Here is a 12283-nt window from a genome sequence, read left to right on the forward strand (position 1 = left end):
AGGAGTGTGTGAGAGACAGAGTGATTGGCTGCTGAATGATTGAGTGACATGAAGTGGGCAAGCCGGGTAGCTGCTGAGCTACCAAGACTCTGATTTGGTACGATTCTCCTCTTTTCTAAAAAAAATTCCCCTTGCCTGTGTATAGACCTGCATCTATTTAACCTGCATCTCCGAGCCATTCGTTCTCCTCTTTGCACAAAACACTCACCTGTTCTTCCCCTGGAAAGCCATTGGTTGCTCGGATCAGGTGGGCCGTTTCCAAGATTAGTTGATTTAAACCAGTCTTCAATTTCAAGAGCCGAGGTGGCGCAGTGCTTAGGGTGCAGTACTGCAGGCCACTTCAGCTGACTGCAGTTCGGCTGTTCAAATCTCACCGGCTCAAGGTTGACTCAGCCTTCCATCCTTCCGAGGTGGGTGAAATGAGGACCCAGACTGTGGGGGCGATATGCGGACTCTGTAAACCGCTTAGAGAGGGCTGAAAGCCCTATGAAGCGGTATATAAGTCTAACTGCTATTGCTAATTCGAGGCACAGAAAATTACAAGGGCTCATAATCCCCACCCCTAGAAACCCTGGGTTTCCTGTCTAGAGGTATAGCCCTGTTACAGCAGCACTGAAAAAAAGTGACATGGCCTTTTTTTTCCACACAACCATTACAGCATCTCCAGAGTCGCGGGGTAAAAATTTGAACGCCTGGCAACTGACTAATGTTTATGACAGTTGCGATGGTCCCACGGTCATGTGATCACCTTTTATGATCTTCTGACAAGCAAAGTCAACGGGGAATCCAGATTCACTTAACAACCATGTTACTAACTACCCCTACAGGGATTCACTTAATATCAGGTGGCAAGAAATGTCATAACATGAAGCAAAATTCACTTACCTGTCTTGCTTAGCAGCAGAAATTTGGGGCCCAATTGCAGTCGTAAGTCAAGGACAACCTATAGTGACAGAAGCTGAAGACAGTCATATTTTTAGAAGCACAGAGGCTATTTTGGTTATACTTCTGCTGCTGAAAATATGAAATATCTGGCTCTTTACTTTCTGAGGGGAGGGAGGGTGCAAAGGATAAGCTGGAGAAAGACGAGTCTCCAAAGATGTATGTATGTATTTTTGAGTACATATCTGCTAATGTCTATGACAGTGTTTCTCAACCTTGGCGACTTTTAAGTCCTGTGGACTTCAACTCCCAGAATCCCCCAGCCAGTGCACTGGCTGGGGGATTCTGGGAGTTGAAGTCCACAGGACTTAAAGTCGCCAAGGTTGAGAAACACTGGTCTATGACATCACAGATGCCAAGCTATATGTTCTCTTCATCCTTGCCAAGACACTTTTATCAATGTTTTTAAAAGTCATCTTCCTCTACTGTAGCCTGGAAACCAAACAAGGGGGTTTTTTTGGGGGGGGGAGGGATTTAATGGTATATTGGCATAATGATTGGCATAATGGCATATTGATTGTGATAAATGCACCAAATTTCATAGCGAGCATTTGTGGATAGAGAAGATAAATAATTGCAAAATTATCATAATCCCTACCAAATTTATTCTTTCAGTTCTTCGTATTTTTCACTCAACAGAACAGAAAGCATTTACGTTCTCCAGGACAGGATTCACATCTGGCTTTAAAAAATGTTTTCAAAAGCGATAACAAAAGCATTTCTCCACCTTTCAGCAGCCACCTCTTCCGCTTCCTATCCTGAAGTAGGTTTCCGATTTCCTTCCTTAGCCTTGTCTTTTCGACGCTACACTGAGATATAATCATACGAGCAATTAAGGGGATATTTTTCTGAAAACATCACATGCACAAGCAATCTGGATCTGTAGGCTTGTGTTCACCCACACTGCTTCCTTGTAGTAAGCATGAATAGACTTAATGCATATTAAGAAAGGGTGGACTTAAAAACAACAACAATGTTTTAAACGAGAGAGGGAAGATTTCTGCTTTAGTTTTATTCTTTCACTTAGAAGTTGCTGAAATAAAACTGGCATTTCTTAGAACTCTTGGTGGAGAAAAAAAAAACCCTCATCAATGCTGTAATTTTATGTTTTCAGCATGGATGTCATTATCAGTGATGATGTCATTATTATTATTAGTCATTAATCCTTTTGATCTTCCTTCAGGAATCAAAAGAATTTATTTTTTTTAATATGGACAGTTTTTAATCCGCCTTGCAGACAGGCAGTTTAGGTACTATTGGCATGCCCTGGTTTGGCCAGAGATCCTTCAGGCAAATGCCAACCTCTTAATTTATTAAGATGCAGTCCAGAGGAAGTTTGTCTGCAGAAGCATGATTGAAATGAATGGAATTTATACCATTCAAACATGAGCACTTATCTTCTCTAAGCCTTTTTTTTTAAAAAAAATGTGAGAAAGACCATCTTCTCTCTTTCTATAATGCATTAAAATTCAGGAACATTAAAATATTTATAACCAAACGAAAGACAAAAAAAAATCAAACCAGCAATTTTGGGACCATAGGTTTTGTATTTGTCTTGCCGCTCTATAGAACTACTAGAAGAAAACTTCCTTGAAACAAGTTTCCCATTCTCTCTATAGGGACCTGTTCTGACCCCCCTTCTTCGCTCGTTCACAAACGACAGTCAGACAGAACTTCAAAGGAAATAACTTTATCAGTCCTGGCTCAAGCTGGCTGCGAGCCAGGGGTGGGTTTCTCGCCCCGTTCCAACCGGTTCGGTTGGAACGGGGCCAGCGGTGTCCTCGTGCACGCACGCGGCGCACGCATGCATACTAGCGTCTGTGCGATGCTCCAGCTGCTCCTGGAGGATCGCGCAGGTGCTGTATGCGTCCTGCGCATGCGTGGATGCACAAAACTCGTCAAAACCGGGTAAGGAGGGCGGGCGGGTCGGCCCTTCGCCGTTCCCGGAAGTTACTTACTTCCAGGTTCGCCGACCAACCGGTTCGCAGGGACCGCCGCGAACCAGTTGAAACCCACCCCTGCTGCGAGCCCAAAAATAAATGTAGATAAAATTTCTGGCAAAAAGGTACACAGCAAAAGCAAAAACAAAAAGCTCTTACAGCAAAACCAGCTTTACAGAAAGAAAGCAAATCACTTATCCAAGTGCCTCTTTGAATCAGGGTTACAGAAAGCAAATCACTTATCCAAGTGCCTCTCACGAACAACAAACTACGACCGATGAATGACGAACCACGAACGTTGACTCCTGCAACTAAGGTGTGGCACCATCCGTCTTTTATCTGCAGAAGACGACCCTGACGAGCAACAGCTGCTCATTATTCCTGCATCCCGACGCAACTCACAGCAAGCTTCTGCTGAGTCACAACAGGGATCTGCTTCCTTTCCAGGATCAATACCCTTGTAACACAAACAAGTAGTCCTTGACTTAACAACAGTTCATTTAGTGGTCGTTCAGAGTTACAACAGCACTGAAAAAAAGTGACTTATGACCGTTTTTCACACTTGCAACCATTGCAGTATCCCCATGGTCATATGATCAGAATTCAGATGCTTGGCAACTGGCTCGCCTTTATCACAGTTGCAGTGTCCAGCAGTTGGCCATGTGATCACCTTTCACGACCTTCTGACATGCAAAGACAATGGGGAAGCTAGATTCACTTAAAAACCATGTGTCAGCGTCCCAAGTATCAAGCAGAATTAAATCAGAGTCCAAAGCAAAACGATACTTAAAATTCCAATTTAATAAAGCAGCCATCTTAGGCACATCTGTGTTAATCCCAATTCTGGAAATGACATCACAATTCCACCCAGTTAAAAGTTCATGATCTTGTCCCTACACCCACAGTCCATCTGGTGCATAACAGCCCTTCATGAGTACAAAAATGTGACAGCATCTTCTTGCCAAAGATGGGCATTACGCCATGCCCCTTCACCTAAAGGCAAAAAGGTACACAGCAGTTAAAGAGTTCATGATCTTGTCCCTACACCCACAATCCATCACATGGTCCAATCTTTTTCTTCCACGTTGGCGTCTCCACCCAGCTGCTTCCGGTCAGGTGTGAAAGTGCGGAGACAAAAGATGACCTTGGCTTCTAGTAAAGAATGAAAACAACACATTCCACAATCCTACTCCTGTCTATTCCCCCCTCCCATCAACTATACTAATGAAACAGCATAATGAAATAAGAGAAAGTGTGGCAGGCCAAAATTCTAAAAGAAATATAATTGCAGGCCTGACACCATGTCAAAAACAACTGTGGTGATTTGCTTAACAACAGTGGCAAGAAAGGTCGCACAGAATGGGGCAAAACCCACTTAACAAATGTCTCACTTAACAACAGAAAATTTGGGCTCAATTGAGGTCATAAATCGAGGAGTGCATGTACTGTTGTAAAAGGCATGGACAGGGGTTCTTAAAATCCCCCAAAGCTTCTTAAACTATGCATGTATGCCTACATAAATATAAGCCCCATTACTGTATAGATTTAGTTTAACATACTCCCAGTCTGGCATTCGGCTGCCTCAATGAACAGAGTAAAGGAAAGCTCATATTAGGATGGTACCTCAGGGAACGAAAGCACTGCTGGGACATTGCATGCTTAGAGAACATCTTATCCAAATTCCTTGTCAGTTCCTAGGGTGCTTTTGCAGAACGGAGCTCAGAGGGGCCTCATCTTAACATTCTGGACATCCCTTCTCTGATTATGCAGTAGTGGACTAAATTGAAGATCGGCAATTAGCATCTTTAGAAACAAATAGAGTTAATCCAACGGTGGCAACAGGACTTGCTGGCAATTCATGTTGAAAGTGTATGGCCAACCCAATGGTCCGTCCCTTTTGAAAGAAATGGTGATGGGGAAGACTGATCGAGAGCTGCATTTGGCAGCAACGTCTAGTCATTTCCCCCATTCCCACCTCCCACCAGGACCTTAATTCTGAGAGGAGCTTTTGCATCAGAATAACCATCAGCTCTAAGCAGGGGTGGGTTTCTCGCCCCGTTCCAACCGGTTCGCGTCTGTGCGATGGTCCAGCTGCTCCTGGAGGATCGCGCAGGCGCTGTATGCGTCCTGCGCATGCGTGGAAGTGCAGAACCCATCAAAACCGGGTAAGGAGCGCGGGCGGGCGGGTGGGCCCTTTGCCGTTCCCGGAAGTTACTTACTTCCGGGTTCGCCAACCAACCGGTTCGCGGGGACCGCCGCGAACCGGTTGAAACCCACCCCTGAATTTGTGTGAAGGAGTTAGGTTTGTGCACAGATGCAGTCCTACCTTCAGCATCCCTGTCTCAACCTGAAATTCCAGTCTGCCACAGAGGCTTTCTAACTTCTGTCCCAATGACAACAACAACAACAATCGAGCCCTAATGCGAGAACAAAGGAGCGCTGGGGGGGGGGCTTGCAGGGAGTGGATTTCTGAGGTTGGGGCATCTCTTAAGAGAGAAGCGATGAAAAGCAGGAAAGGTGGCAATGCCTTGAAGGAGAAAGCCAGAAGTGGGTGTTTCCTGCTTGTATAGCTGGTTCCAGCCTGGGACCGTGATTCACCCAGCGTGATGTGTAGGAACACGCTACAGGAGGGTGAGAGGAGGATGTTTTTATGAATCAGAATGAGATGCAGGCGTGGGAATCATTTCCCTCCTCGGGCCCAGGCAGTGCAGTCCAAAGTTCTAGAGGTAATTTAAAGAACTCGCCGCCCACACTTTCTTTGCTCCAGAATACAGCCGCGTTCTGGAGGAACGGGTTCCTGCATGCAACTCATCTAGCAACCACAATTAGGATCAGCAATTGGTTACTGCTAGGCGGAACTGCCAATGTGTTCATGATCTTGCTGCAGCTTTCCTGTGCTATACAAACCTGCAAAGGCCATAAATGCAAAAATGAATCCTAATCACCATTGTAACTGCAAATGATTGCTAAACAAGGAGATGTTATAAACATCCCCTCCTCCCTCTCTCCCTCCCTCTCCATAAGCAAATGTTTGGCCCAGACGTGGGTTCCTACCAGTTCGCACCTATTCGGTAGAACCGGTTCGTCAAATCTACCGGACCGGTTAGAAGAGGTTCTACCAGTGGACCCGGAAAGCAGGCCACACCTACAGAAGAGGTTCCAAAATTTTTTGAAACCCACCACTGCTAAAGGGTTAGGGGTGCGAGGATCTTGTAACTTGAGAGCTTTAAGACTTGCATGCTTCAATGCCAGAGTTTCTGAATAGCTACTTGGACCGACCTAAGTACTAATTCATAATTTCATATCCGGTCACATGGGCGGCAAGCCACTCCCATCCGGTCACATGGGTGGCAAGCCACTCCCACAAAGGAGGCCACACCCACAGAGTAGGTTCAAACAATTTTTGAAACCCACCACTGGTTTGGCCTGCCTGCTCTAAAGTAAGCCCCATTCAGTTCAATAGGACGCCAGTGTATGTCAAATCTTGCAACCTTAAAACTATGAAACCATGTATGTTTATGCTGCTTGTCGTACTCATGAAGTATCACCGTCTTTGTCGTGCATGTGTGCGTGTAATTGTTAATATGGGAGCGCCAGTTGATGTGGATATGTGACATAGCCCCTCGGTGAGACATTCCTGATGCCTGTATTGACATCAATATAAAGTTATGTAGATGCCACCCATATCTACACTTAGGCTGGCATCTAAGCCTATTCGTCTTTAGGTGAAGGGGCATGGCGTAATGCCCATCTTTGGCAAGAAGATGCTGTCACATTTCTGTACACATGAAGCTCTGTTATGCACCACATGTCTGGCTCTCTCTCTCTCTTCCCTTGGCTAGAGTTTGTACTTTCACTCCTTCTGTATGTTCAAATCTGGGTAAAACCTTTGGCTGCATTTCATCAGAGACTGATCAGTTCTTCCTTTATTGGGAAGCAGACCCCCTCCCAAGCATCTGATTCCATTCAATTCTTACCCATAACAATCATGCTCCCATTAATTGCAGGGGATCTTGAAAGGGAAAACATAAGCAAAATTGCTTACTGATATTAATATTATCAAGAGTTTAAGGTGACAGAGAACGAGTATTGCTCAGGCTGTGACCATTTCATTCACTGTTTCTGCTGGTAAGATTTTTCAGGGTCTTCTAGGCCTTCCAAAATCTATAAAAACTTGTTTTAGTAGAGCAGAATGGATGTGTGTGTGTGTGCGTATGTGTGTGTGTTTGTACACACCCTCATAAGTAATATTGGTTACCTTAAATTATCCATCCTTTGCTATTATCTCAATCCCCGAACCCTGATTAGTTGAGTTGCTATGCATAACAGTACAAATTTAACGATTTGTGTTTTGTGTCTGTTTTGAACCAATATACCAAGATTTCCTTATCATTTGGATTTTGTACATTTCTGAATTACTCTTTTAAAAATGCACTTTTTTTTCAAATTTTGTGGTGCCACAAGTTTGTACATATTCATTTATGCATATATGATGTACGCACATTTATCATGTTAAGAAAGTTTGTCTGCAGAAGCTATGTAACATCAGGCAAAATCATCAACCAAACGCAACCAAAATTGGATAAATGTTTACCACACTACATTCACGTTTTGATGGAAACTGGGGTGGGTGGGGGTGGGGGGAACCCTTAGGCTTGACAAATCAGACTTGACCAATCTGCAAAAACCAAGAATCAGAGAAGCTGACAAAATTATAAAAATCAAGTCTGAGAGAAAATGAAATATTTCTCTATCCGTTATAATCTATGCCCAAATTGAAATATACCTATACATTCATTCTACGCTAAATATCTCTGTGGCTCATTGTTTTCCTATTCTATCCACTTAATGAACCGTAGCAGTTCCTTCACACGCTGGTTTACTGACAGTCATCCTGATAATGAATAGTGGTTAAATCTGGACCTGAAGTACTAAGTCCCCTTGTAGGGATGGGAACAATTGGGTGACCTTGGACCAATTAGTCTCCCTCAGCCCAGCCTACTTCATTTTTTTTTGTTGGAAAAACAGGAGGAGGGAGCATTACACACGTTGTTTTGAATTGAACAATATAAAGTGAGATACAAATTAAATACAGCGGGGCTGGAAACAAAGCTAGCTCAAGTATGCTTGAGGAATAACAGGAATAGCATGCTCCACTCTTGAGTGCAGGAAACCTGCAGTCGGAAAGGCTCTTTATAGTAAAGAGGTTGCAGTGTAGCAAAAAGTAGAGATGAGGAGGGGAAGGAAAGATCTTGTGTTATACCAATTAACCTAATCATAATAAATTTCCAAGCTTCTGTGCAATCACCCGTGATTTCAACAGTTGAAAGATTATTTACAATGCATGGTATATACGTTATGTCGATAGAGGCTGCAGAGTTGGGAATCTCTGGATCTGGTCTGTGGAGCAAACTTTATCCTAGCAAATGCGGTGAGGAGCATCCATCATTCATTCCACACTGTTTCAGTCTCTCTAGCACATACACTAAACCAGTGTTTCTCAACCTTGGCTCATTCATTCCACACTGTTTCAGTCTCTCTAGCACATACACTAAACCAGTGTTTCTCAACCTTGGCTCATTCATTCCACACTGTTTCAGTCTCTCTAGCACATACACTAAACCAGTGTTTCTCAACCTTGGCTCATTCATTCCACACTGTTTCAGTCTCTCTAGCACATACACTAAACCAATGTTTCTCAACCTTGGCTACTTGAAGATGTTTTGACTTCAACTCCCAGAATTCCCCAGCCAGCGAATGCTGGCTGGGGAATTCTGGGAGTTGAAGTCCAGACATCTTCAAGTGGCCAAGGTTGAGAAACACTGCACTAAACGGTACAGTCTTTATCCTTGCAGAGAATCTTGCCTATTGAAACACTAACTTTTACACGTACACACACACACACACTGTCCCTCTTAATGGAGATACATGTGTATTAAAATGTTTGCTTCTAAATTGGGCCCTGGCGCATTTTTGTCCTTGTGCACATTAAACAAGATACACTCATATGGAAAAGCAATAAGGAAAGTGGGGGGGGGGAGGAATTAGTGGTCCACAGATGATGCTTTCTCTGTATTTGCTTATTTTATTTTTAGGCCGTCACATTCCACTCGTTCAAAGCACTGAGCAGTGAAAACCAAATATAATGGGCAGTTTCAATATAATAAACATAGTATTTATGATATGAATATAATACGAATAGTAGCATTCTCCATCATTGCACTGCCAGCTAAGATTACTAAGAATTTTACACCAGCAACATCCAGAAGACCTTTTAAATGTGTGTTTCTTTTTCATGATGACAGTGGTGAGGCCCTGCTTCCCCTGACTGCACATCACTGAGATACTTGCATGCATAAACCCACATAATAAGCCCAATTCTCCAAGAACTTTAATGCAGCAAAGCCTGAGGAAAAAGGAAATGCCCCTTTCTTTATTTGTCTGCCTTCCTACTTTTGACTAACCTTTGCTATTTTCTGACTTCATTCATGATTGTAAAGTCCACAATGGGAGAATCAGATTATCAGACAACCCAACTCCTACGCTGAGAGAATTGTGGGGCGGCTTTGAAGAACTGAATCACAAGGATTCTGGATAGCCCAACCTGGTTTCCATCAATAGAACTGTCGCTTTCCATCACTCCCTTTTGACCCCACACTTCAAACTGAACTTCTTAAGTACGCCTTCCCAAGGAAAGGAAAGCATAGTTCTCAGCAGGATTTTTACTTAGAGATCTCTCTAGGGAGAAAGATGGGGGGGAGTGGGATGTTTTTAAATAGAAAGAGAGACTTCTGCAATCATTTTGTCCCCCTGGATATAATTGTGTTTAGCTCCCACAACCTGAGCCAGGCAGGGTTTGTAAGGGGGAAATGCAGCATTCTGTTTTCTAAGAGCACTTATAAGGAAGGCTATTTTTCCCTTCTGTTAGCCTGAGGAAGGAATCGGATGGAATCAAGGAAGGCAAAATCCCGGGCTACATATACACTGCAGCAATAGGATTCATAACAGTGGTGGGATTCAAATAATTTAACAACCGGTTCTCTGCCATAATGACCATCTGGGTAGGCATAGCTTGGTGGTCATGTGACAATGTGGCTGTGGCCAACTCATGTCGATGGGCACTTCGCCTTAGCGGTTCCAATGTCATAAGGGTTAACCGGAGAGGCAGTTTTTGTAAGCAGAGCAATAAAGATTAGGCTAGAAACAACACCAGAATGTTTCCTTCCTGCCTTCCTTACAGGATTAGCCCTGTAAAGTGGGAAAAAACAAAAGCAGATTTCTTCCAACAACCGGTTCTCTGAACTACTTAGAAAGTTACCGACCGGTTCTCCCGAATAGGTGCGAACCGGCTGAATCCCATCACTGACTCATAAGTTAACACCCTTTCCAATTTCAACCCCAGCACTTAGATTAAGTAGTCCCGAGAAAGACAATTCTCCGAGATCTCTGATCATGATGTCAGTGAAGATAAAGCAAAAGCTATTTGAAACTTTAGTCTCCTGGCCTCAGACTTCAAATACCAAACGCCTCACCAGCGTACATCAGAGATGAGGCTGTCTGTAGTCTGAAATCTCTTCAAACATACATAACAACTTTAAGTTGAGCCGAGGTGGCGCAGTGGTTAGGGTGCAGTACTGCAGGCCACTTCAGCTGACTGTTATCTGCAGTTCAGCGGTTCTAATCTCACCGGCTCAAGGTTGACTCAGCCTTCCATCCTTCCGAGGTGGGTAAAATGAGGACCCAGATTGTTGTTGGGGGCAATATGCTGACTCTGTAAACTGCTTAGAGAGGGCTGAAAGCCCTATGAAGCGATATATAAGTCTAACTGCTATTGCTATTGCTAAGTTGTGTGGACTCTCAGAATTCCCCAGTGCTGTCAGGGGAATTCTGGGAGTTCAAACCCACCCACCTTAAAGTTGTGCTTGAAAAACACTGTGGCATCCTTGGTGCTCTCTGAGCTTGGTTGTTTTGTTGGAGACATTTCATTACCCAGCTAGGTAACATCTTCAGTGGCTACTGCTCTAGAAGGCTTGCCCCTCGGCTTCAGTCAGCAGAAGGCAACTTTCCCGGTTTCTGTAGCATAAAGCACAACCTCAGATTTCTCAAGGAACCATTCAAAGCTCCCATGTACAAAAGGAAAGCTGAAAACTTACTAAAGGTATGTTTAACATATTTATACAGTCACATCAGAGGTGGGTTCCTATCAGTTCGCACCTATTCGGTAGAACCGGTTCGTCAAATCTACCGAACTGGTTAGAAGAGCCTCCACCAGTGGACCCGGAAAGCAGGCCGCACCTACAGAAGAGGTTCCAAAAATTTTTGAAACCCACCACTGCCACACACACACACACACACACACACATACACAGACAGACAGACAGACAGACTGACACAGAGAGAGAGAGAGAGAAAGAGAAAGAAAGGAAGAAATAAATAAATAAAAAAAGAAAAAAGAAAGAAAAAGAGAGAGATGAAAGAAAAAAGAAAAAAGGGACAGAGAGACGAAAGGAAGGAGAGAGAGAGAGAGAGTATTGTGGGGAGAGTATTGGGTATTGTGGTAGAATGTTTACTAAAGATGGGAAAATAAATAAATTTTAAGATGTGTAAATGTTGCTTGCCTATCCTTACCATTTCTTGCCAAAAACACCAACTAATGTTGTTGCCTGCACCTAACAGTAATCTCCTCCATTTCCTAGGTTGGTCAATTTTAACCTATTTGCTCTGTGATTTTTTTCTGCAATTGAGGGAGGTATGGCCTATGTTGTTAATTTCATCCTCTCCTCTTCCTGCCTGCCTAGTGCCTTTTGCACAGGTAGAAAAACAGGGAGTGGGACACACACACACACACACACACACACACACACACACAGACTCGCACAGAAAGAGAAAGAGAAAGAAAGGAAGAAATAAATAAATAAAAATAGAAAAAAAGAAAGAAAAAGTGAGAGAGAGATGAAAGAAAAAAAGGAAAAAGGGACAGAGAGACAAAAGGAAGGAAGGAAGGAGAGAGAGAGAGAGAACACATGGCCGACAAACCACTCCCACCAGGTCACATGGGTGGCAAGCCACTCCCACAAAGGAGGCCACACCCACTGAGTAGATTCCAAAAAATTTTGAAACCCACCACTGAGTCACATATTTTTGTTGTGAATGAAGCAACTAAAATCCTCAGGTGACACTATGAAAAAGGCCATCTTAGCCATCCACATAGTTTCAAAAACCTCAGATGGGAAATAAAAGAGTCTCCCTCTGGACATCTCTTCGAGAACAATTAAGTACCATGAACCAAGAAATTCTGGCTGATCAAGGTATTATTGGCATTCATGAAGATCATGCAGCATTAGCATAACATGCTCCATATAATCGCAATGACCACATCAGAGGTGGCAAACTCAATTTCA

Source organism: Thamnophis elegans, chromosome 2, assembly GCF_009769535.1.
Source record: "Thamnophis elegans isolate rThaEle1 chromosome 2, rThaEle1.pri, whole genome shotgun sequence".
NCBI classification, from domain to species: Eukaryota; Metazoa; Chordata; class Lepidosauria; order Squamata; family Colubridae; genus Thamnophis; species Thamnophis elegans.